This window comes from Takifugu flavidus, chromosome 20 (assembly GCF_003711565.1).
Source record: "Takifugu flavidus isolate HTHZ2018 chromosome 20, ASM371156v2, whole genome shotgun sequence".
NCBI lineage: Eukaryota > Metazoa > Chordata > Actinopteri > Tetraodontiformes > Tetraodontidae > Takifugu > Takifugu flavidus.
In genome coordinates this window covers 8,784,713-8,811,005 of record NC_079539.1, presented here as the reverse complement: position 1 = coordinate 8,811,005, position 26,293 = coordinate 8,784,713, and the positions used below count along the sequence as shown (strand labels likewise).

Genomic DNA, 26,293 nt, shown 5'->3' with positions numbered 1-26,293 from the left:
AGTGAGGGTTAGCATTAGGGTTAGGGTTGGAGTTAGGGTTAGGGTTAGGGTTAGGTTAGGGTTGGAGTTAGAGTTAAGGTTAGGGTTAGCATTGCGGTTAGCATTAGGGTTAGGGTTGCAGTTAGAGTTAAGGTTAGGGTTAGCATTAGGGTTAGGGTTAGCATTAGGGTTAGGGTTGAAATTAGGGTTAGGTTAGGGTTAGGATTGGAGTTAGGATTAGCATTAGGTTTTAGCGTTAGCATTAGGGTTGGATTTAGGGTTAGCATTAGGGTTGGACTTAGGGTTAGGGTTAGCATTAGGGTTGGCGTTAGGGTTAGCGTTAGCATTAGGGTTAGGGCTGGAGTTAGGGTTAAGGTTAGGGTTAGGGTCAGCATTAGGGTTAGGGTTGGAGTTAGGGTTAGGGCTAGCATTAGGGTTAGGGTTGGACTTAGGGTTAGCGTTAGGGTTAGGGTTAGGGCTGGAGTTAGGGTTAAGGTTAGGGTTAGTGTCAGCATTAGGGTTAGGGTTGGAGTTAGGGTTAGGGTTAGGGTTAGGGTTAGGTTTGAGTTAGAGTTAAGGTTAGGGTTAGGGTTAGCATTGCGGTTAGCATTAGGATTAGCGTTAGCATTAAGGTTGGATTTAGGGTTAGGGTTAGGGTTAGCATTAGGGTTAGGGTTGGAGTTAGGGTTAGCATTAGGGTTAGGGTTGGAGTTAGGGTTAGTGTTGGGTTAGGGTTAGCATTAGGGTCAGCGTTAGCATTAAGGTTGGACTTAGGGTTAGGGTTAGGGTTAGGGTTTAGGGTTAGGTTTGGAGTTAGGGTTAGCGTTAGGGTTAGGGTTAGAGTTGGAGTTAGGGTTAGTGTTAGGATTAGGTTTGGAGTTGGGGTTAGGGTCAGCATTAGGGTTAGGGTTAGCATTAGGGTTAGGGTTAGCATTAGGGTTAGGGTTGGAGTTAGGGTTAGCATTAGGGTTGGACTTAGGGTTAGGGTTAGCATTAGGGTTGGAGTTAGGGTTAGGGTTAGGGTTGGAGTGAGGGTTAGCATTAGGGTTAGGGTTAGCATTAGGGTTAGGGTTGGAGTTATGGTTAGGGTTAGCATTAGGGTTAGGGTTGGAGTTAGAGTTAAGTTAGGGTTAGCATTAGATTTAGGGTTAAGGTTGGGTTAGTTTAGGGTTAGCATTAGGGTTAGGGTTAGGTTTAGGGTTAGGGTTAGCACTAGGGTTAGGGTTAGGGTTAGGGTTAGGTTTGGAGTTAGGGTTAGCGTTAGCATTATGGTTGGAGTTAGGGTTAGGGTTAGCATTGGGGTTAGGGTTGGAGTTAGGGTTAGGGTTAGGGTTAGGGTTGGAGTGAGGGTTAGCATTAGGGTTAGGGTTGGAGTTAGAGTTAAGGTTAGGTTTAGCATTAGGGTTAGGGTTAGCATTAGGGTTAGCGTTAGCATTAGGGTTAGGGTTAGCATTAGGGATGGAGTAGGGTTAGGGTTGGAGTTAGGGTTAGCATTAGGGTTAGGGTTAGGATTAGGGATGGAGTAGGGTTAGGGTTAGGGTTGGAGTTAGGGTTAAGGTTAGGGTTAGGGTTGGAGTTAGGGTTAGGGTTAGGGTTAGGGTTGGAGTGAGGGTTAGCATTAGGGTTAGGGTTGGAGTTAGGGTTAGGGCTAGCATTAGGGTTAGGGTTGGACTTAGGTTAGCGTTAGGGTTAGGGTTAGGGTTAGGGTTGGAGTTAGGGTTAGGGTTAGGGTTAGGTTAGGGTTGGAGTTAGAGTTAAGGTTAGGGTTAGCATTGCGGTTAGCATTAGGATTAGCGTTAGCATTAAGGTTGGATTTAGGGTTAGGTTAGGGTTAGCATTAGGGTTAGGGTTAGGGTTGGAGTTAGGGTTAGCATTAGGGTTAGGGTTGGAGTTAGGGTTTTGTTTAGTGTTGGGTTAGGGTTAGCATTAGGGTTAGCGTTAGCATTAAGGTTGGACTTAGGGTTGGGGTTGTAGTTAGGGTTAGGGTTGGAGTTTAGGGTTAGGGTTAGCATTAGGGTTAGCGTTAGCATTAAGGTTGGACTTAGGGTTAGGGTTAGGGTTAGCATTAGGGTTAGGGTTGGAGTTAGAGTTAAGGTTAGGTTTAGCATTAGGGTTAGGGTTAGGGTTAGGGTTAGGGTTAGGGTTAGAGTTGGAGTTAGGGTAGTGTTAGGATTAGGTTTGGAGTTGGGGTTAGGGTCAGCATTAGGGATTAGGGTTAGCATTAGGGTTAGCGTTAGCATTAGGGTTGGAGCTAGGGTTAGGGTTGGAGTTAGGGTTAGGGTTGGAGTTAGGGTTAGCACTATGGTTAGGGTTAGCATTAGGGTTAGTGTTAGCATTAGGGTTAGGGTTGGAGTTAGGGTTAGCATTAGGTTGGAGTTAGGGTTAAGGTTAGGGTTAGGGTTGGAGTTAGGGTTAGCGTTAGCATTAGGGTTAGGGCTGGAGTTAGGGTTAAGGTTAGGGTTAGGGTTAGCATTAGGGTTAGGGTTGGAGTTAGGGTTAGGCTAGCATTAGGGTTAGGGTTGGACTTAGGGTTAGCGTTAGGGTTAGGGTTAGGGTTAGGGTTGGAGTTAGGGTTAGGGTTAGCATTAGGGTTAGGTTTGAGTTGAGTTAGGTTGGGTTAGCATTTAGGGTTAGCATTAGGGTTAGGGTTGGGAGTTAGAGTTAAGGTTAGGTTTAGCATTAGGGTTAGGGTTAGCATTAGGGTTAGCATTAGCATAGGGTTAGGGTTAGCATTAGGGATGGAGTAGGGTTAGGGTTGGAGTTAGGGTTAGCATTAGGGTTAGGGTTGGAGTTAGAGTCAAGGTTAGGGTTAGCATTAGGGTTAGGGTTAGCATTAGGGTTAGGTTTGGATTAGAGTTAAGGTTAGGGTTAGCATTAGGGTTAGCATTAGAGTTAGGGTTGGAGTTAGAGTTAAGGTTAGGTTTAGCATTAGGGTTAGGGTTAGCATTAGGGTTAGCGTTAGCATTAGGGTTAGGGTTAGCATTAGGGATGGAGTAGGGTTAGGGTTGGAGTTAGGGTTAGCACTAGGGTTAGGGTTAGCATTAGGGTTAGCGTTAGCATTAGGGTTAGGGTTGGAGTTAGGGTTAGCATTAGGGTTGGAGTTAGGGTTAAGGTTAGGGTTAGGGTTGGAGTTAGGGTTAGGGTTAGGGTTAGGGTTGGAGTGAGGGTTAGCATTAGGGTTAGGGTTAGCATTAGGGATGGAGTAGGGTTAGGGTTGGAGTTAGGGTTAGCATTAGGGTTAGGGTTAGGATTAGGGTTTGAGTTAGGGTTAGCATTAGGGTTGGGTTAGGATTAGGGATGGATTAGGGTTAGGGTTGGAGTTAGGGTTAGCACTAGGGTTTTAGGGTTAGCATTAGGGTTAGCGTTAGCATTAGGGTTAGGGTTGGAGTTAGGGTTAGCATTAGGGTTGGAGTTAGGTTAAGGTTAGGGTTAGGGTTGGAGTTAGGGTTAGGGTTAGGGTTAGGGTTGGAGTGAGGGTTAGCATTAGGGTTAGGGTTGGAAATAGGGTTAGGTTAGGGTTAGGGTTAGGGTTAGGGTTGGGTTGGAGTTAGAGTTAAGGTTAGGTTAGCATTGCGGTTAGCATTAGGGTTAGGGTTAGGGTTAGTGTTAGGGTTAGGGTTGGAGTTAGAGTTAAGGTTAGGGTTAGCATTGCGGTTAGCATTAGGGTTAGGGTCGGAGTTAGAGTTAAGGTTAGGTTTAGCATTAGGGTTAGGGTTAGCATTAGGGTTAGGGTTGGAGTTAGAGTTAAGGTTAGGGTTAGCATTAGGGTTAGGGTTAGCATTAGGGTTAGGGTTGAAGTTAGGGTTAGGTTAGGGTTAGGATTGGAGTTAGGATTAGCATTAGGTTTAGCGTTAGCATTAGGGTTGGATTTAGGGTTAGCATTAGGGTTGGACTTAGGGTTAGGGTTAGCATTAGGGTTGGCGTTAGCATTAGGGTTAGGGCTGGAGTTAGGGTTAAGGTTAGGGTTACGGTCAGCATTAGGGTTAGGGTTGGAGTTAGGGTTAGGGCTAGCATTAGGGTTAGGGTTGGAGTGAGGGTTAGCATTAGGGTTAGGGTTGGAAATAGGGTTAGGGTTAGGGTTAGGGTTAGGGTTAGGGTTAGGGTTGGAGTTAGAGTTAAGGTTAGGGTTAGCATTGCGGTTAGCATTAGGGTTAGGGTTAGGGTTTAGTGTTAGGGTTAGGGTGGAGTTAGAGTTAAGGTTAGGGTTAGCATTGCGGTTAGCATTAGGTTAGGGTCGGAGTTAGAGTTAAGGTTAGGTTTAGCATTAGGGTTAGGGTTAGCATTAGGGTTAGGGTTGGAGTTAGAGTTAGGTTAGGGTTAGCATTAGGGTTAGGGTTAGCATTAGGGTTAGGGTTGAAATTAGGGTTAGGTTAGGGTTAGGATTGGAGTTAGGATTAGCATTAGGTTTAGCGTTAGCATTAGGGTTGGATTTAGGGTTAGCATTAGGGTTGGACTTAGGGTTAGGGTTAGCATTAGGGTTGGCGTTAGCATTAGGGTTAGGGCTGGAGTTAGGTTTAAGGTTAGGGTTACGGTCAGCATTAGGGTTAGGGTTGGAGTTAGGGTTAGGGCTAGCATTAGGGTTAGGGTTGGACTTAGGGTTAGCGTTAGGGTTAGGGTTAGGGCTGGAGTTAGGGTTAAGGTTAGGGTTAGGGTCAGCATTAGGGTTAGGGTTGGAGTTAGGGTTAGGGTTAGGGTTAGGGTTAGGTTTGGAGTTAGAGTTAAGGTTAGGGTTAGGGTTAGCATTGCGGTTAGCATTAGGATTAGCGTTAGCATTAAGGTTGGATTTAGGGTTAGGGTTAGGGTTAGCATTAGGGTTAGGGTTGGAGTTAGGGTTAGCATTAGGGTTAGGGTTGGAGTTAGGGTTTGTTGGGGTTAGGGTTAGCATTAGGGTCAGCGTTAGCATTAAGGTTGGACTTAGGGTTAGGGTTAGGGTTAGGGTTAGGGTTAGGGTTAGGGTTAGGGTTAGGTTTGGAGTTAGGTTAGCGTTAGGGTGGGTTAGAGTTGGAGTTAGGGTTAGTGTTAGGATTAGGTTTGGAGTTGGGGTTAGGGTCAGCATTAGGGTTAGGGTTAGCATTAGGGTTAGCGTTAGCATTAAGGTTGGACCTAGGGTTAGGGTTGGAGTTAGGGTTAGGGTTAGGGTTGGAGTTAGGGTTAGCGTTAGGTTAGCGTTAGCATTAGGGTTAGGGCTGGAGTTAGGGTTAAGGTTAGGGTTACGGTTAGCATTAGGGTTAGCGTTAGCGATGGGGTTAGGGTTGAAGTTAGGGTTAGGTTAGGGTTAGGGTTGGACTTAGGGTTAGCATTAGGGTTAAGGTTAGGGTTAGGGTTGGAGTGAGGGTTAGCATTAGGGTTAGGGTTAGCATTAGGGTTAGGGTTAGCATTAGGGTTAGGGTTGGAGTTAGGGTTAGCATTAGGGTTGGAGTTAGGGTTAGGGTTAGCATTAGGGTTGGAGTTAGGGTTAGGGTTAGGGTTAGGGTTGGAGTGAGGGTTAGCATTAGGGTTAGGGTTAGCATTAGGGTTAGGGTTGGAGTTAGGGTTAGGGTTAGCATTAGGGTTAGGGTTGTTTAGAGTTAGGTTAGGGTTAGCATTAGGGTTAGCGTTAGCATTAGAGTTAGGGTTAAGGTTAGGGTTAGGTTTAGGGTTAGCATTAGGGTTAGGGTTAGGGTTAGGTTTAGGGTTAGGGTTAGCACTAGGGTTAGGGTTAGGGTTAGGGTTAGGTTTGGAGTTAGGGTTAGCGTTAGCATTAAGGTTGGAGTTAGGGTTAGGGTTAGCATTGGGGTTAGGGTTGGAGTTAGAGTCAAGGTTAGGGTTAGCATTAGGGTTATGGTTAGCATTAGGGTTAGGTTTGAAGTTAGAGTTAAGGTTAGGGTTAGCATTAGGGTTAGCATTAGGGTTAGGGTTGGAGTTAGGGTTAGCATTAGGGTTGGGTTAGGGTTAAGGTTAGGGTTAGGGTTGGAGTTAGGGTTAGCGTTAGCATTAGGGTTAGGGCTGGAGTTAGGGTTAAGGTTAGGGTTAGGGTTAGCATTAGGGTTAGGGTTGGAGTTAGGGTTAGGGCTAGCATTAGGGTTAGGGTTGGACTTAGGGTTAGCGTTAGGGTTAGGGTTAGGGTTAGGGTTGGAGTTAGGGTTAGGTTAGCATTAGGGTTAGGTTTGGAGTTAGAGTTAAGGTTAGGGTTAGCATTAGGGTTAGCATTAGGGTTAGGGTTGGAGTTAGAGTTAAGGTTAGGTTTAGCATTAGGGTTAGAGTTAGCATTAGGGTTAGCATTAGCATTGGGGTTAGGGTTAGCATTAGGGATGGAGTAGGGTTAGGGTTGGAGTTAGGGTTAGCATTAGGGTTAGGGTTGGAGTTAGAGTCAAGGTTAGGGTTAGCATTAGGGTTAGGGTTAGCATTAGGGTTAGGTTTGGAGTTAGAGTTAAGGTTAGGGTTAGCATTAGGGTTAGCATTAGGGTTAGGGTTGGAGTTAGAGTTAAGGTTAGGTTTAGCATTAGGGTTAGGGTTAGCATTAGGGTTAGCGTTAGCATTAGGGTTAGGGTTAGCATTAGGGATGGAGTAGGGTTAGGGTTGGAGTTAGGGTTAGCACTAGGGTTAGGTTAGCATTAGGGTTAGCGTTAGCATTAGGGTTGGGTTGGAGTTAGGTTAGCATTAGGGTTGGAGTTAGGGTTAAGGTTAGGGTTAGGGTTGGAGTTAGGGTTAGGGTTAGGGTTAGGGTTGGAGTGAGGGTTAGCATTAGGGTTAGGGTTAGCATTAGGGATGGAGTAGGGTTAGGGTTGGAGTTAGGGTTAGCATTAGGGTTAGGGTTAGGATTAGGGTTTGAGTTAGGGTTAGCATTAGGGTTAGGGTTGGATTAGGGATGGAGTAGGGTTAGGGTTGGAGTTAGGGTTAGCACTAGGGTTAGGGTTAGCATTAGGGTTAGCGTTAGCATTAGGGTTAGGGTTGGAGTTAGGGTTAGCATTAGGGGTTGGAGTTAGGGTTAAGGTTAGGGTTAGGGTTGGAGTTAGGGTTAGGGTTAGGGTTGGAGTGAGGGTTAGCATTAGGGTTAGGGTTGGAAATAGGGTTGGGTTAGGGTTAGGGTTAGGGTTAGGGTTAGGGTTAGGGTTGGAGTTAGAGTTAAGGTTAGGGTTAGCATTGCGGTTAGCATTAGGGTTAGGGTTAGGGTTAGGGTTAGGGTTAGGGTTAGGGTTGGAGTTAGAGTTAAGGTTAGGGTTAGCATTGCGGTTAGCATTAGGGTTAGGGTCGGAGTTAGAGTTAAGGTTAGGTTTAGCATTAGGGTTAGGGTTAGCATTAGGGTTAGGGTTGGAGTTAGAGTTAAGGTTAGGTTAGCATTAGGGTTAGGGTTAGCATTAGGGTTAGGGTTGAAATTAGGGTTAGGTTAGGGTTAGGATTGGAGTTAGGATTAGCATTAGGTTTAGCGTTAGCATTAGGGTTGGATTTAGGGTTTAGCATTAGGGTTGGACTTAGGGTTAGGGTTAGCATTAGGGTTGGCGTTAGCATTAGGGTTAGGGCTGGAGTTAGGGTTAAGGTTAGGGTTACGGTCAGCATTAGGGTTAGGGTTGGAGTTAGGGTTAGGGCTAGCATTAGGGTTAGGGTTGGACTTAGGGTTAGCGTTAGGGTTAGGGTTAGGGCTGGAGTTAGGGTTAAGGTTAGGGTTAGGGTCAGCATTAGGGTTAAGGGTTGGAGTTAGGTTAGGGTTAGGGTTAGGGTTAGGTTTGGAGTTAGAGTTAAGTTAGGGTTAGGGTTAGCATTGCGGTTAGCATTAGGATTAGCGTTAGCATTAAGGTTGGATTTAGGGTTAGGGTTAGGTTAGCATTAGGTTAGGGTTGGAGTTAGGGTTAGCATTAGGGTTAGGGTTGGAGTTAGGGTTAGTGTTGGGGTTAGGGTTAGCATTAGGGTTAGCGTTAGCATTAAGGTTGGACTTAGGGTTGGGGTTTTAGTTAGGGTTAGGGTTGGAGATAGGGTTAGCATTAGGGTTAGCGTTAGCATTAAGGTTGGACTTAGGGTTAGGGTTAGGGTTGGCGTTAGGGTTAGGGTTAGCATTAGGGTTAGGGTTGGAGTTAGAGTTAAGGTTAGGTTTAGCATTAGGGTTAGGGTTAGGGTTAGGGTTAGAGTTGGAGTTAGGGTAGTGTTAGGGTTAGGGTTAGGGTTAGGGTTAGGGTTAGCTTAGGGTTAGGGTTGGGGTTAGAGTCAAGGTTAGGGTTAGCATTAGGGTTAGGGTTAGCATTAGGGTTAGGTTGGAGTTAGAGTTAAGGTTAGGGTTAGCATTAGGGTTAGCATTAGAGTTAGGGTTGGAGTTAGAGTTAAGGTTAGGTTTAGCATTAGGGTTAGGGTTAGCATTAGGGTTAGCGTTAGCATTAGGGTTAGGGTTAGCATTAGGGATGGAGTAGGGTTAGGGTTGGAGTTAGGGTTAGCATTAGGGTTAGGGTTAGGATTAGGGTTTGAGTTAGGGTTAGCATTAGGGTTAGGGTTAGGATTAGGGATGGAGTAGGGTTAGGGTTGGAGTTAGGGTTAGCACTAGGGTTAGGGTTAGCATTAGGGTTAGCGTTAGCATTAGGGTTAGGTTAGAGTTAGGGTTAGCATTAGGGTTGGAGTTAGGGTTAAGGTTAGGGTTAGGGTTGGAGTTAGGGTTAGGTTTAGGGTTAGGGTTGGAGTCAGGGTTAGCATTAGGGTTAGGGTTGGAGTTAGGGTTAGGGTTAGGGTTAGGGTTAGGGTTGGAGTTAGAGTTAAGGTTAGGGTTAGCATTGCGGTTAGTATTAGGATTAGCGTTAGCATTAAGGTTGGATTTAGGGTTAGGGTTAGGGTTAGCATTAGGGTTAGGGTTAGGGTTGGAGTTAGGGTTAGCATTAGGGTTAGGGTTGGAGTTAGGGTTAGTGTTGGGGTTAGGGTTAGCATTAGGGTTAGCGTTAGCATTAAGGTTGGACTTAGGTTGGGGTTGTAGTTAGGGTTAGGGTTGGAGTTAGGGTTAGGGTTAGCATTAGGGTTAGCGTTAGCATTAAGGTTGGACTTAGGGTTAGGGTTAGGGTTGGCGTTAGGGTTAGGTTTAGGTTTTGGAGTTAAGGTTAGCGTTAGGGTTAGCGTTAGGGTTAGGGTTAGCATTAGGGTTAGGGTTGGAGTTAGAGTTAAGGTTAGGTTTAGCATTAGGGTTAGGGTTAGGGTTAGGGTTAGAGTTGGAGTTAGGGTTAGTGTTAGGATTAGGTTTGGAGTTGGGGTAGGGTCAGCATTAGGGTTAGGGTTAGCATTAGGGTTAGCGTTAGCATTAAGGTTGGACCTAGGGTTAGGGTTGGAGTTAGGGTTAGGGTTAGGTTAGGGTTGGGTTGGATTTAGGGTTAGGTTTAGGGTTGGAGTAGGGTTAGGGGTAGTTTACGGTTGGAGTTAGGGTTAGCATTAGGGTTAGCGTTAGTGATGGGGTTAGGGTTGAAGTTAGGGTTAGGTTAGGGTTAGCATTAAGGTTGGAGTTAGGGTTAGGGTTAGCATTGGGGTTAGGGTGGGAGTTAGGGTTAGGGTTAGGGTTAGGGTTGGAGTGAGGGTTAGCATTATGGTTAGGTTTGGATTAGGGTTATGGTTGGATTTAGGTTAGCATTAGGGTTGGACTTAGGGTTAGGGTTAGCATTAGGGTTGGAGTTAGGGTTAGGGTTAGGGTTAGGGTTGGAGTGAGGGTTAGCATTAGGGTTAGGGTTAGCATTAGGGTTAGGGTTGGAGTTAGAGTTAAGGTTAGGGTAGCATTAGGGTTAGCGTTAGCATTAGAGTTAGGGTTAAGGTTAGGGTTAGGTTTAGGGTTAGCATTAGGGTTAGGGTTAGGGTTAGGTTTAGGGTTAGGGTTAGCACTAGGGTTAGGGTTAGGGTTAGGGTTAGGGTTAGGTTGGAGTTAGGGTTAGGGTTAGCACTAGGGTTAGGGTTAGGGTTAGGGTTAGGTTTGGATTAGGGTTAGGGTTAGAGTTAGCATTAAGGTTGGAGTTAGGGTTAGGGTTAGCATTAGGGTTAGGGTTGAGTTAGAGTCAGGTTAGGGTTAGCATTAGGGTTAGGGTTAGCATTATGGTTAGGGTTGGAGTTAAGTTAAGGTTAGGTTTAGCATTAGGGTTAGGGTTAGCATTAGGGTTAGCATTGGCATTTGGGTTAGGGTCAGGGTTAGGGTTAGCATTAGGTTAGTGTCAGGGTCGGGATTAGGGTCAGCATTAGGGTTAGGGTTAGGGTTGGAGTTAGGGTTAAGGTTAGGTTTAGGGTTAGCATTAGGGTTAGCGTTAGCATTAAAGTTGGACTTAGGGTTAGGGTTGGAGTTAGGGTTAAGGTTAGTGTTAGGGTTAGCATTAGGGTTAGCGTTAGCATTAAAGTTGGACTTAGGGTTAGGTTTAGGGTTAGCATTGGGTTAGCGTTAGCGTTAAGGTTGGACTTAGGGTTAGGGTTAGGGTTGGAGTTAGGGTTAGGGTTAGAGTTAGGGTTAGGGTTAGGTTAGGGTTGGAGTTAGGGTTAGGGTTGGAGTTAGAGTTAAGGTTAGGGTTAGCATTACGGTTAGCATTAGGATTAGCGTTAGCATTAAGGTTGGACTTAGGGTTAGGGTTAGTGTTAGCATCAGGGTTAGGGTTGGAGTTAGGGTTAGCATTAGGGTTAGGGTTGGAGTTACGGTTAGTGTTGGGGTTAGGGTTAGCATTAGGTTAGGGTTAGCATTAGGTTGGACTTAGGTTGGGGTTGTAGTTAGGGTTAGGGTTGGAGTTAGGGTTTGGGGTAGCGTTAGCATTAGGTTGGACTTGGGTTAGGGTTAGGGTTGGCGTTAGGGTTAGGTTTAGGTTGGAGTTAGGGTTAGCGTTAGGGTTAGCGTTAGCATTAAGGTTGGAGTTAGGGTTAGGGTTAGCATTAGGGTTAGGTTGAGTTAGAGTTAAGGTTAGGGTTAGCATTAGGGTTAGGGTTAGGGTTGGAGTTAGAGTTAAGGTTAGGTTAGCATTAGGATTAGGGTTAGCATTAGGGTTAGGTTAGTGTCAGGGTCGGGATTAGGTCGGGATTAGGGTCAGGGTTAGGGTTAGGGTTAGAGTTGAGTTAGGGTTAGTGTTAGGATTAGGGTTGGAGTTGGGGTTAGGGTCAGCATTAGGGTTAGGGTTAGCATTAGGGTTAGCATTAAGGTTGGACCTAGGGTTAGGGTTGGAGTTAGGGTGAGGGTTTAGGGTTAGGGTTAGGGTGAGTTGGGGTTAGCATTAGGGTTAGGGTTGGAGTTAGGGTTAACTTTAGGGTTAGCATTAGGGTTAGGTTTAGGGTTGGAGTTAGAGTTAGTTAAGGTTAGCATTAGGGTTAGCGTTAGCATTAGAGTTAGGGTTAGAGGTTAGAGTTAGGTTTAGGTTAGCATTAGGGTTGGAGTTAGGGTTAGGGTTAGGGTTGGAGTTAGGGTTAGCATTAGGGTTAGCGCTAGCATTAGGGTCAGGGTTAGGGTTAGCATTAGGGTTAGAGTCAGGTCGGGATTAGGTTTAGGGTTAGGGTTAGGTTTAGAGTTGGAGTTAGGGTTAGTGTTAGGATTAGGTTGGAGTTGGGGTTAGGGTCAGCATTAGGGTTAGGGTTAGCATTAGGGTTAGGGTTGGAGTTAGGGTTAAGTTAGTTAGGGTTAGCATTAGTGTTAGCGTTAGCATTAAAGTTGGACTTAGGGTTAGGGTTAGGGTTGGAGCTAGGGTTAGGGTTGTAGTTAGGGTTAGCATTAGGGTTAGCGTTAGCGTTAAGGTTGGACTTAGGGTTAGGGTTAGGGTTGGAGTTAGGGTTAGGGTTAGGGTTAGAGTTAGGATTAGCATTAGGGTTAGGGTTAGGGTTGGAGTTAGGGTTAGGTTTAGTTTAGGGTTAGCATTAGGGTTAGGGTTGGAGTTAGAGTTAAGGTTAGGGTTAGCATTACGGTTAGCATTAGGGTTAGCGTTAGCATTAAGGTTGGACTTAGGGTTAGGGTTAGGGTTAGGGATGGAGAAGGGTTAGCATTAGGGTTGGAGTTAGGGTTAGGGTTAGTATTAGGGTTAGGATTAGGGTTAGCACTAGGGTTAGCATTAGGGTTAGCATTAGGGTTAGGGTTGGAGTTAGGGTTAGCATTAGGGTTAGCAATGGGGTTAGGGTTGGAGTTAGGGTTAGGGTTAGGGTTGGAGTTAGGGTTAGCATTAGGGTTAAGGTGGAGTTAGGGTTAGCATTAGGGTTAGATTTGGAGTTAGGGTTAGGGTTAGGGTTAGACTTAGGGTTAGGGTTACAGTTAGGGTTAGGGTTAGATTTTGGGTTAGGGTTACAGTTAGGGTTACGGTTAGATTAGGGTAGGTTTACGGTTAGAGTTAGAGTTAGGGTTCGGGTTAGGGTTAGAGTTAGAGTTAGAGTTAGGGTTAGGGTTAGGATTAGGATTAGGGTTAGAGTTAGGGTTCGGGTTAGGGTTAGGGTTAGAGTTAGGGTTAGGTTAGAGTTAGAGTTAGAGTTAGAGTTAGAGTTAGGGTTAGAATTAGGGTTCGGGTTACAGTTAGGGTTAGGGTTACAGTTAGGGTTAGAATTAGGGTTCGGGTTACAGTTAGGGTTAGGGTTACATTAGTAGGGTTAGAGTTAGGGTTAGGGTTAGAGTTAGGGTTAGGGTTAGGTTAGAGTTAGGGTTAGGGTTAGAGTTAGAGTTAGAGTTAGAGTTAGGTTAGAATTAGGGTTCGGGTTACAGTTAGGGTTAGGGTTACAGTTAGGGTTAGAGTTAGAGTTAGGGTTAGGGTTAGAGTTAGAGTTAGAGTTAGGGTTAGGGTTAGGGTTACAGTTAGGGTTACAGTTAGATTTAGGGTTAGGGTTAGGGTTAGAGTTAGGGTTAGGGTTAGGTTAGAGTTAGGGTTAGAGTTTGAGTTAGAGTTAGGGTTAGAATTAGGGTTCGGGTTACAGTTAGGGTTAGGGTTACAGTTAGGGTTAGAATTAGGGTTCGGGTTACAGTTAGGGTTAGGGTTAGAGTTAGGGTTAGAGTTAGGGTTAGGGTTAGAGTTAGGGTTAGGGTTAGGGTTAGGTTAGAGTTAGGGTTAGGGTTAGAGTTAGAGTTAGAGTTAGAGTTAGGGTTAGAGTTAGGGTTAGAATTAGGGTTCGGGTTACAGTTAGGGTTAGGGTTACAGTTAGGGTTAGGGTTACAGTTAGGGTTAGAATTAGGGTTCAGTTAGAGTTAGAGTTAGAGTTAGAGTTAGGGTTAGGGTTAGGGTTAGAATTAGGGTTCGGGTTACAGTTAGGGTTCGGGTTACAGTTAGAGTTAGGTGAATGTTGTATATACTCAAGGCCCCCCACTACACTGCCCATCGGCAGCATAGCTTTCATGAGGGACCAGGGCAAGGGACTGGCCGACGCATGTTAGAGTTAGAGTTAGGGTTAGGGTTAGGGTTAGGGTTAGGATTAGGGTTAGGGTTAGGGTGAAATGGAGATTGAAAGGATTCATTCAGGACTCATGCAACACTAAATAATATTCAAAATAATGTGTTACAATAGGGTTACTAATTACAAACAGCAGTTCTTTATGACTTAACTTGAAGCTCTGTACTCCATGAATCCAAAGGCTTATTGATCAAACAATTTCTTTCTTTGCTAATTTGGTGCTTCCATGCTCTTAACATATCATATTTTTGGCGACCATAAGGCACGTTGTATTAAAAGGTGCAGTCTCAGTTATGGGTGCTATTTCTTTATTTAACACATGCATAAGGCGTACTGGATTATAGGGCGCGGGCAAGGTAAAACATACTACTATCTTAAAACATGCATGCTAGCATGTATTTAGCAATGTACTCACGTTATTTTTCCACAAATCCATCAAAGTCCTTATCTTCTGTATCCGAAATCAATGAAATGAATCCAAAATGGCCTTTGCGAAAGCCGGCAAGACAAAAAGCCGAAAAGCATTTACAGATTTTGGAAGTTGGTGCACACATAAGGCGCACTGCATTATAAGGCGCCCCGTCCATTTTGGAGAAAATCAAAGTCTTTTAAGTGTAACTTATAGTCATGAAAATACGGTGCTCTTAAACATCCATATACATGAATCAAACTGTAAAACCTTCTTTTTCTGGGATAAACAAAGTCATAATCAAACCATAAAAGGATGCCTCCTGCTTATCTTGGTGAAGTAGTGCTAATATTAGCACAAAAGTAGCTGGCAGTGGTGGCAGTGGTGGCTGGGAGTCTTTGAAAGAAGCGAGGCAGGGAAATTTAGCCAATAGGAATGATTGATTGAACAAATTAGTGAAATGATGAAATGAAGGAAATGCTTAAAATTATGTTATAAACCAAATCAGGTCAAGGAATTGGTCAAGCAGTTTCATCAAGCAAATACTAAGAGATGGTTGTCCTTCGACTTCATCAGCAAAAACTGCGGTGGGACTGAGCTCCCGATGCTCACGTCATGGCGTACACCTCAGAATAGCTGTCAGTCAAAAGGGATTCAACCTTTCGACTGACCAGCGTCCAGGCTGGCCTCTGCTCCATTTACCCTGATTCTTGACATTTATCCATATAACCATTGACGTGAACGTCAGTACATCTACATTCGCGTGTCGTTCACTAGCTGACTCTGACAAAACGCTTATTCAAGATGAATTTTTTAATTCGTTTGTAGTCAATGACGTTACATATTTGACCATTTAATTTTTGATTCAGAGAAATCGCCTCTGCACAAGAGATTAGCAAGAAACTGAAGCATGCATTCATATTCTTATGCATCATCGATTTATTTAATTTGTAGAAGACATCAAATAGAAAACAACATTTGTAAATAAAGTTTATGGTGGTTGAAAAGTGTATCACTGTTTACTTGACTCTTTCACATTATCTGCTTCAAGAGAAGGACGCAATTGATCACCTATAGCCAAGGGAAGACAATTGAATAATAAGTGCCTGAGTGTCACCCAGGACAGCCCTCCATCCCCCTGGTGAGTGCTTTTGTGTTGTCACTTAGCAACCAGCTATTTCTCCTGTCAAATATCATAATACATACCCAGATCATGCAGCCGACATAACAGCCTTCCTTTTGAATGTTGTACAAGATTAAAAGTAAAGAAAAACCCGAGTCATGTCATGCAACCATGCATGCAAATACCATCTCATAAGACCAAACAACTCTGAGGAGTCACGCTGACTTTTGTCTCCTTTGTATTACATTACAGAGCAGCGCACAGACTGAAATAATATTCTGCACAGCGGTGGCAGGTGAGCTAATATCTTTGATGTTAATATATATGATGATGCAAATTCACCTGAACGGACAAATGAGTTGAAAAGATGAGCCATGGACAGGCTGGCCCAGTCACCCAATGTCACAGTAGACACGTTGGACAACGAGTTTAGACACCCCTCAAAAAATGTCTTTTCTCAAAACAGAATTTTAATAGTTTAGGTTACAATCTTTACAGTTTAAATTTAGACAGTAGCTGCAAGGTTATTTGCATGGCTGTATTCAGGCTTATCAGGGAGCCTGACATGAACTCCCGCTGAAACTCTGACTCGATCATTTGCATTCATTTGCCTTGAACACAGATATCTGGAAACACCTCTTTAGAACAGGACCCTTCTCTCAGCAGCAAATGGGGATTAAAGCATATAAAAGGATGAGGGAACATGTTTTTGAAACAGTTTTTGTTCTCTTTGGCATCCACATACATTGGTCTAGCTCACAGAAAGCTAAGCTATTTTAAACGTTTGATGATTTAGAATTCTTTTTTTCGAAATGAGTTGCTTTGGAAGTCGGGTAGAATCCCGCAGTTTTACCCTGTAGCTCTTGAAATGCTTCTGAGAGTCTTTCTTGCCAGCAGGGGTTTGCAGAAATAATAATGTGCTCATTTCTGTTAATGTCAAACGTTTAATGAAATATTTTCGCATTTACAAGCTATGAATATTCATTGATCCGTGCGACCTTGAGGATGAACATGAGTGGATATGATGAGATCCTGTTTTATTTAAAAACTTATCTCTGTTTAAATGAACATTAGCATCTCAAATTACATTACAAATTAGCATCTTTATCCTTATTCAAAGCCCAATGCATTCATGTACGATGCATTCTTGTCACATCTGAATGTGTTGATCTTTCGTCATTTCATCTGAATGCCAAAGAGTGGCCTGCTTGGAGTATCACAAATTTTGATTTAAGTGAAAATTGTATTTATTTATTTTCATGTGATACTCAGTTTCCATATGGTGAATTGATGACAGAAGATCCCGACTGCTAAAACACATTACACTTTGATGGAAACGCTCCTGTGGATAGTTCGGATGTTGCTTCATTTGTATGGACCGCTGCTAACATCTAGGAGGGGATTGAAGGGAGGCTAAATCCTACGACGAGGCTGATCTGTCCTTTTCATTGCCTCAAGCCTTGTTCACTTAATTCAAAGCTTTAGGCAAGTTGGAAGAGAAAGTTGCTGAGATTAAATCTTAGAGGGTCAGAGGATGCAAACATGAGTACAGTGTCCTAGACTGCCCTGGTTGTGACAAGAATATCCTCTTTTCTAAAATGCAATTGACAGTACTTTTGTTTCTTTGAGGTTGCTACATTAGAGATGACCAGCAGGGGGACCAACAGAGCAAATGACCTCCACAGAGGACGTTTGGCCGTCATGTCACACGGAAAGAAACACCAAAACTCTGACATCTTTTGAATTTTCTAATGACACTAGTCATAAAGTCAGCTATTATGTTGATGGAGTGATTGACATTTAGGGTCGTCATAATAATAACTTTTCTCCGTCTTCAAAGAAATTGCTATTTTCATGCTATTTAAATACACATTTGTTGACCTTCTAGTATCTCTTCCTGTTCCTGCTCTGGCTATTGATAGTTTTACCCATTTTCCTTTTTCTTTTTCAATGAACAAATGTATGGTGGCAGAGAGATATCATGCCTGCCTCCTCGACAAAACCTTGAGGATTTGAGTGTGTCAGGTGTTTCTGTGTGGAGTTCATACATTCTCTTGTGTTTGTCTGGGCTCTCTGTAGGTGTTCTGGCTCCTCCCACTGTCCAAAAACATAAATTTTCCATGACATTTGAGCTTCTGCAAAAAAATTGAGAAAAGAAAAGGCACAGAATACCAAGGAAAACAAGCATTTTGAGGACTTTAGTAGTTAATGTTGCAGCTAAGAAGTCAAGAAAGATGTCGAAGTAAACATTTTATCACCGAGTTTTTTTTTGTTTAAGGTAATGTTGAGAGATGAAAAGATTCAGACTTTGTGTAAATCAGCTCTTCAGTCTGCAGTTTCGCCAGCAGCTGCTACGTCCAACCGGCAGCCTGTTTTGTTTTTTCTAATAGTTTTAAGTTGGAGTCTAACTTAATTCCCCAGCAGGAATTTTCCTCACAGTCCTCAGCTGCGACAATCTGCAAGATGGAAGGGCACTGCGATACAGCAGTGATTGCAGTAATAAAGCACAATCCCCACGAGGTGGTTCACCAGCTCTTAAATTGTCTTTATTATAGCTGCCAATTCCCACTGTTCCCCCAAATACATCCTGATATTTTCACATACAAAAAGGTACTTTTGAACAAGGGGAAACCCCAACAGCTCACATAGGGCCCTGCTGTTAGCTGGCCATTTATCCAAGGGGTATGCCCCACCTTCATGGGCAACCATTTTTTTTAAATAGTATGTTTAGTACTGTCACACCTGCCACTGATAATTTTCTTGTCTTGCTTCAAACTTATCAGAGATCTAAATTATTTGCATTCCACACAAATGTCCTGGAATCATGGTTTTATTGAAATCATGTGGAATATGCATTTGTTAGAGCAAATACTGTGGTTTTGTTAGCTAGTGCCTTGCTGTATCATTTGGAACTCTTCAGCCGCTAGTTCACTAAACCCATCTGAATTACATTGAGTGCAGGCAGTTTTCCACAGATGTCTTTGTCGGGGTCCCCATATGCTGCAGGTCTAATAAGTACATCAAAACTGTTAATATAAGAATGTTGCTGCACCGGGTTTAATTTGCTGCCAACTTATCCGAGGGACAAAAGAAAGAATGGGCATTTGGACTTTTTAAAACACCCCCTGGTTGTACTTAGCAAGTGGGCTCCATGAAGACCACTGACTCTCACTCCATGTTTGGAGTTTGTATCTCAAAGCCAATTACAGCAGGATGTTTGATAAATTGAATAAAAATCCTCTGAAAAGAGAAGTGTAGCTTTTATCCTCTGGCATTTTGGGAGTGTTTAGCCCCAGAAATATATTGACACGGTAAATACTGGGATTAGTTTATTTTTATCCCACCAGGCTTGAAGTTTGAATCTGATATTTGTATTTTTTTCATTCTATATGCATCCACATGTTCGATAATTTCCTCAATGTGTGTGTATGTGTGTGTTCTGCAGATGAAGGTTGGCAAAATTATTACTGTAGCATTCAATTAACTTTGATCAGAGTGACCAAGCCCTTGTGTTCACCCGAGCTCTGTTTGTATTAAGACAGATGGGATCAAAATGGCTCCCTTCAGGATTAGACAAAGGTTGAAGGGCAGTAAATGAGATTTACCCTAAAATCATTCCGAGGTTTTTGCCGCTGCCTAAATCTTAAATGAATTAAGTCATGTACAGTTCTAATTGAGTAGTAGTAACAGTGGAGACTAGTGGACACAAGGGGATGTTCCTGGTATCGAGAAACACTTATGGAGGCTTTGGAGTTGAGCAGGACCTGGGGTGGTCCTCCACTCCTTCAAAGTCTGATGTCCTCTTATATGATACCATAAACTTCCTATTAGAGAAAACAAATCTGACCGCCATTGACCTCTTATATCACCGAACGCACCCGGGCTATTCTCTCCAAACTCAAGAGGCGACATAAGCTGTCCATGTTGTTGCAGGAACGAAAAACACCAAGCTCATCGTGGAAAGAGCTGTATAATGTTGAGAGCAGATGGTGCTCTGTCCTTCTTTGGGAATCTATCAGAAATAAGATGTTCCCACGAGGCCTCGTATTTAGCGAGTGCCTTCTGGTATGGATGCTGAGAGATTCACAAGGGCTCAGAAAAGTAGATTCAGCAGGTGTTCATCATCAAACAAATTGTGAAGAAAGATGAGAAGATACTACAAGAGCAGGAGGAGACCTTTGACAAATGTCAAAGAATCCAGCTACCGATGGGAATGCGAACAATACACTTTGGTGTTTAGACAAATACTGAGCCGTCCTTGACTGGTTATAAGCTATAAAACTGCAGGCAAAGTTTTGTAAGGCAACATTTCCCATTTACACTGTTGGGCCACGTCTTACGATCAGAGCAGGGAGAACCAGAGATTAGTTTTATTGAAAGAAGTTTCAGTAGTGTCAACCCAATTCAAAAATGCTCTTTGTATCCAATTGTTTAGAAATCAGTGTGGAGTCAGAATCTTCATTTTTCACATATCATTATTTTCTTAGTCAGTATGTGCTAAAAAACCGGGGTTCAAGTTCACATCATTTCTAATCTGGTATGTGCAAGTTTGATGTGCAGAGGTCAAATACAAGGGCGATTGCATTTAAAACTGTCAAGCAAAAAAGAAATTGCATATTCACATATGCATATGAACGCCAATGAATTTATTTTAAGTATTTATACTGTTATAATTAATTTACTTATATTCAACATCATTTACATAGCAGAATGTTCTCTGTAGGAGCTTTACATAAACCCAGAGCCTGACCCCCAAATAATCACCATTGGCAGGAAAAAGTCCCTTCTAAACCCTTGAACAGGACCATGCCTATATGGGGGAACCCCCACCCATGGATAACTGGAAAATGGAGGAGGAGGTGAGAGCTTAAGGACTGAAGAGGGTTGAAAAAACTACACTCTTATCCAATCACTGACCTCAATGCTCTTAATTGTGTCCGACAGTTCATTGTATGAACAACTTCATTTTATTATCTACAAGGTTCTAATTTGGCTTTAAAATAAGAGTGGAGCCTGGGACCTCCTAGAATAGCAGGAAGAAGTGGCCGGGAAAAAGGAAGTCTTCAATGTTGAAGCTAAAGTCCCCACGACCTGTTTTTAATCCTTCAAGAAATGTCTGCATCTCTGTACATTCCATTTATGAAAACATAAATCCCATTCTATTAAACTGCAGTGTTTCTGATTAAACCGATTCAGAGAGCGCTATATTAGTTTTGATGCTCCGCTTCATTTCAACTAAGATCCATGAGGTATGAGGTGTTTTTTTCAATTAATTTTTTCCCCTCTAAACCTGTCTGACCTTCACTACAAAATGATTGGCTCCACAAAAATTACAGTATTCAAAAACATTGCACTTTTTATATGTGCTAGAAGTTTGGACTGGCGCTTCCAAAGAAAAAAATCACAATTGTTGATGCTGTGAGGTGGATGGAATGAGCTGCCACCTGCTCTGGTTACTACAGGGAAGGGACAGTGAGGTTTTCTTCTAAGTTTGCTTGACAACCTTGATAAAGGAACATATGCACACAGCTGCAGGAGCTTCTTGAGGTATGTCACAATATATGTAATGAACAAAGCCTTTGCCATAAAGAGTGACCTGCTGCTGATGTGGAAATCACAGGGTTTCCTACCACTGCTTGCAATAATTACAATACATTTTGCCATTTAAATTTAATTCAAAAATACATTTTATTGAGCGTTTTATGTGGTAGATGTTGAATTAATCCTAATGAGTTCTTATAATATCTCAGCAATGATCGCATTTAATGGGGGCAGTGATTAAATGTGGTTATAAATTTTAGTTGCAGAATATTTATGTTTTCAAATTCAAAAAAAAGGGAAGCATCCAAAATGAATTGTAAACAAATATTCCCTCTGGAGGTGTATCAATAAATATTAATGCCACGAAGGAAGGTTGGAGTGGAGCAGGCATTGCAAGAGGGACGAGCAGAATCCTCTCTAGCATGCGCATCAGACGCCGCATAAATCACTAATAGGTGAGCAACTTTGCTTTGTACTGTGGAACCTGTAGCTGTGCGGATTGGACAAATCAATTTACAGGCGGCATGGCTCCATATTAAACGGGATGTTTATAGATGCCGTGGTTGAAAAACAGAGCAGGATCTGCAATGAAGATAAATGGAGCCTTCTTGTGTTGAAGCTGCAGGAGCTGTTTAGAGTTTAGCTAAGTGTATGTAGCCCTGCCTTCTCCGCTAGCCTGGTTTATGAAGCGTTGCCTAAATCAACTGTTTGATCACACACATACAGCCAGTGACTAACCAGTGGAGACACAAACATTAAGCTCCTTCTAGGGACCTAAAAAGGGTAAAATGTTACCAGAAAAAACAGGAATCGTATGCATTTTTTTTTTCTTTGCAGTATTTTGTCCTTTCAAGGTGATCTCTTTTTTCTGTGAAAGATTTTTTTTTTTTTTTTAGAAACCGTCTGTCTCTGGAACTGACCAATGAGCAGGGAAAGGTGATTATGATTCACCAGCTGCGCGGTTACCTCAGGAATCCTCCAGTCTAGAGATTTACCATTGTCGTCAAACAGCAGTGGTGTTAGCTCAGTCTGTTGGGAACTGGGCTGAGAAGCAAAGGGTTATGGTTTGAGCCCCAGTGAAAACATGGCAGTCGGGGAAGGTACTTTCAGGGCACTATTAAGGTACCCTTGAGCAAGGTACAGAACCTGCAAATGCTCATATAGGGCCCCAAACTGGTAGGGCCCTATCCAGGGGTGAAACTCTCCTTCATCCATGGAGTGCCCTCCCTGTGGCCCTGAAAGAGATGAAGTGGTTAAGAAGATGAGACAAACAGTATTTTTTTATACTTACCAGGTAATGGAGGACAAGAGAGTCAATCCTGAGTTTGTGGTTGGAAAGATCAAAATAAAGAAATGCTGTCAGGTTTGTACAAGGAAAGAAAAAAAAGAGTTGATATGACACTTCCATCAAATGGGTAATGGTTGATCTGCGTTCACTTTTCAAGGATGCTATCATGACCAGACACCTGCAACCCAGAGAAAATGTGAGCATAGTGAGAGGGCGCGGAGCTTCAAACAGGGCCGAGATCTGAGTCAAAGATTTCAATCGGCGCTGGCATTATCCCTGCCCGCAGGCGTGCATCCACGGAAGTGTTCTGTCTATCTACTGACACACCGCAGCCTCCGCCGTGATGCCTTTGAGTCTAGGAGAACTGCCATCCGAGTATTTTCACTGCATGTTTACTAAATTTGCGCATAAACAGTTGCAATTTTTATTTTCGTTAATGGCTTAGGGATGGTTGTTGCACTGGTCAACACTTGGACAATGTGGCTGCAGTTCATTTTTGACAGCGGACAGCACAGTTGCGCCCCAGCACCAAGCTTCTGGAGCTTTTCTATGTAAAGTTTGTGCATATATTTGTTTTCTACAGACACTCCAGTTTCCTCCAAAGGTCCACAAAGATCTGAATGGCATTGCTATAAGACTCTATGGGTGCACTCACACTAGGGCTAGCTGTTGTGTCCAAGCTGGCCCACACTCACATTACCCAAATTGTCCAAGTGGGCATGAGCACGCTTCCCTATCACATATCCATTATCATGTTAAAATTTGCCATGAATATAGCACAATGACATCATTATCAGTTGGATCACATATTTCTTTTTGCAAAAAAAAAAAGTTCACTCAAGGCCACCTACTGTCCATCCAGAATTGTGAGTTTATAAACTGTTGTGAAGCTACTGGCTCCCCTACCCACGACGCAAAGTTCCAACCAATCGGAGGGCAGAATTGGGGTTCATGCTGGTGAATTGGAGTGGCCAGTCAGCTTTACTTTGTTTATTGTCTCAACAACAGTTATGTTACATGATTGACACAATCTTTGAGTGTAACGAAACGTCCGGTTTATAACCACACTTTGCATGTTGCGTAAGTCACCGTGCTCGTGTGCATGTATGTACTCAAGGTTACATTTGCCATATAATCTGGACCCTAATGGAGGAACGTTCCTGGGAAAGGTACAAGGGCCTAGCCTGAGTGAACTGTGTGTCTGTGCTGTGATCGACTGGTGACCCATCTAGACTGTATTCCTGCCTCTCCCCCAGGGACCCCAGCACGCCTCGTGACACTGATTAGGGATAAGCGGTGGTTGACGGACAGGTGGACACACAGGGGACCTCTGAGGTGATGTCTGTTGCTGCTGCGCCAAATCATTAGAGGTCTGCCAGTCTCACAGACATTGGCATCAGCATCTGGACCCTAATGTGGGGGTGGGGGTGGGGTGCATTTATCATCCCGCTGCTGCTGCGCTGGACAGATGCCCTTTGATCATCATGAACATTATCTACTAATCCCATCTCAGTCCTGACAGAACTAGTTGAAAATGGTTGGTTTAGTTGCTCACGCTGGGACTGAATCCATCAGCCTTCTCTTTTGTCACCTCCAACCTGCAGAGCCAGACTTAACTCCAGGCTTAGTGCTAAAATTCTCCATCTCTATAAAGCAGGTTAGAATTTGGGAATGACATTTAAAGAACCCAGGAAGAACATTCTTAAATCTAAATGCAAATTGGAAAGCCTCCATAATTTAAATCTACATTAGCTGTGTTTGCTAGTACACAAAATAACCGTGTTTACTAATTCAGGGCAGAATATTGGGAGATAAGTGTTTGGGAATCCTCTGGGGGGTGGCTGGAGCATCCTGATAAGGCTTGTGCAGATGTGCGCTAGGCTGCAGTGTGTAGTGCTTTGTTACTAGAGTGATGTTCTCCTCTGCTTCACCTGACACTATTATCAGACAGGGCCCAGCGAGCTTCTTAGCTCTGGGTCTCAATAATGACAGACTGTTCCTCATCAAAAAGAAAGGCAGCGGGTTGCAAAACTGTACTGTATCGTTGAGTGAAAAGAATCGGGCGCTTAGTGTTTTGTTGTTCAGTTAAACCCCTGCTTGAGTCAACATCCCAGCAAAAATGGGCCTGATGATGTTAATAAAACCAAAAACACAGAAAAAAGGTATACAGACCCTGCAGGCGTAAAGGGTTAATTTCTTTGTTAAACGATGCTGCTAGTAAACTCGAAATTCCAGTATCCCCCTGATCAGTACAAAAGTCTTCGATGCTGCACTTTATACATGTAAATTAATTTAAAAAATCTCTATTACTTGGAAAATACACAGAAATTGTCCCCGTATAAAAACAAAATTTCATAATCCTCTTACTCTGATCGTCTCTGCCAAATCAGTGACATTAAACATCTCTTACTCTATTCCTATGTGCTGCTGGCTAGAGCTCACCGATGAATTTCCATGGTAACAACTCTCAAGGCAGGTGCGGGGCTGTAATACAGTGTCGTTAATGATCACCGTTTGCACATTTCCATTTGCTGAGGGTTAAAAAAAAGAGGCTTTTTTTTTCCTTTTTGGTATATCTGCACCAAAATAATGCTAGTTGCTAACAACTTTCCCTGTGGGGGTTGCAAGACAAAAATCTGTTTTGTGAGGAGAAAATATACTGTTCAAACAAAGCAAACAAAGATAACATTTTCTGCTAGTATGTCAATATGTTTGCTTTCTTCGCTGTTAAGCAAGTGTTTTTTCATCCTTCTTTATGACAGTCGTTGGCTGCAGTTTGGAGATCGATCATAGTTTTCAAGCTAAAGTTGTGTCCCTGTTTTGATCGACGAGTTTGTTCTGTTGAGTTATGTTATGTTTCAGTTGTGTTAACTTGTCAATGGGTTGCTTTCTTCTACATTGTTATTTAAATGCTAACCTTAAAAGATCATTATTAATCAAGATAATATGCTCTGCTGTTGTTATGGATAATAATGGGTTTTCTAATCTAATTAACTATTGTGTTTGTTTTACGCAGCTAGGAGACAAATGTTAGTTGTCGTATGTATTGTTTTGGCCCCAAAATTTAAAAAAAAATAAATATCAGTTTGACAATGTTTTGACTTCTGAAGAACTGCCTTTGCTTTAAATTGGCATACAGACATAAGTAACAATGTATATGTAGGGATATGTGTTTTAATCAACAGTGCACTGGCTAAATCAGATTGAGATGCTTGTTCCCTACAGCAGGGGGAGCTGTTTTCAGGTTAATACCAGAGGTCCTCAGCTGGTCTCGCATTCTTCTGGTCCTACTGAAGGTTTCTTCCTGTTAAGAGGAAGTTTTTCCTTCCTAATGTAGATTTTTCAGGGGGTCAGACTGTGGGTTTCACCTTTATATGCCCCATCAACTATGAGATATATTAATAAGAATTAATATTTCAAAGACATACACTCTCCACTGTTATCTCTGCCATTCTGTTTTTCCTGTTAAGTTCTGGGGTCAAAATGAAGAAGGAAACTTAATCAAAGCTCTCATCAAATCCTCTCTTGGCATCTCAAGCCTCTCAGAGTAATAGCCCGCCAAATAAAGAAAATGAATCATCTTAAAAAGTTCAACACTTTATTAAAAAATGTATTTTTCCCCCCGGATCTTTGGAGTGGCTGTATCTGATCTCATTAAATTTCAAGAGGCTCCAGTATGTCTTTGGAAAGAAGTGAATCCCTGCAACATCAACATAGGATTCTGTTCATCTCCGACTCATGCCCGACTTAAACCCAACAACTATGACAATTAAAGTAAAATTAGCTTTTGACTTAATATACAGGAACTTAATAATAACAGGAATATTGCTTTGATTAATCCTGTGCAGGGTTGTGTGAGGTGGAGGCGTGCTGCTCTCTGAACATAAGTCCTGCATGTAAGTGAATGTGACAGAGGAGGCTGCAGGTTGAGTCAGGAAACGCAGGTCCCTCCAGGTCAAAGTGAACTGATTGATCACGGAATTAGTGATCAAGAAGCTCCAGTCGCGTTCTGTCTGAGAAGCAGCAAAAGTTCCACTTGAGAATCATTAAAAATAATTCTACATTCCAATCACCCCTAGCAAAGCGTTATTTAGAGTTTTCAAGCACCAATTGCAGGTGAAATATGAATCATGCAAGAGATTATAGCGGTAGCATTAGCATGTCTGATTTATGCAACAATGGTCGCATTTTTTTCCCAGACATTATGTAAATTAATGCATCACATTTGTTTCAGAGGATTAGCCCGCCATTCTTCCTAAAGATTTATGTTAATCTGCTACTTTGATTAACCTTGTGAAGTGTTGTGTAACAGCGTAGTGGAACGTCTTTCCCCGATTTCATCTCCAGTTGGCTCTGACAGCAGTAAGACTGCCAGCGTGTTCATTGATTCGCTCCTTGAATTCCCGCACATGTGCTCATTTCTCCTAAATAATTCATGTCATAAATGTCCCGGGAGTTTTGTGTTTGAACCCCCTCTATTAGCGCCGTGATGTTTGACAGTTCTTCATGTTTTAGGATGGGTTCTGACATTAATTTCTCTAAACAGAGAGCCTGTTCTCACTGCCAGTAACCAAATGAGTAATGGCTGGTGCTAGCTCTTAGTTTAATCAAAAGAAGTTGATTAATGTGTTAATGT

At 42.8% G+C, this 26,293-nt stretch overlaps 2 long non-coding RNA genes across 2 annotated transcripts; both read left to right on the top strand.

The window, feature by feature from the left end:
* Positions 1 to 2,283: 2,283 nt before the first annotated feature.
* On the top strand, positions 2,284 to 9,793 carry LOC130517572 (uncharacterized). Its single transcript, XR_008947746.1, has 3 exons — positions 2,284 to 2,348; positions 3,342 to 3,395; positions 9,739 to 9,793. It is a non-coding gene; the product is annotated as an uncharacterized LOC130517572 (long non-coding RNA).
* Positions 9,794 to 13,742: 3,949 nt separating this feature from the next.
* Positions 13,743 to 18,092, top strand: LOC130517378 (uncharacterized). The gene is made up of 3 exons (XR_008947710.1): positions 13,743 to 14,846; positions 15,081 to 15,123; positions 16,458 to 18,092. It is a non-coding gene; the product is annotated as an uncharacterized LOC130517378 (long non-coding RNA).
* The last annotated feature ends 8,201 nt before the right edge of the window (positions 18,093 to 26,293 follow it).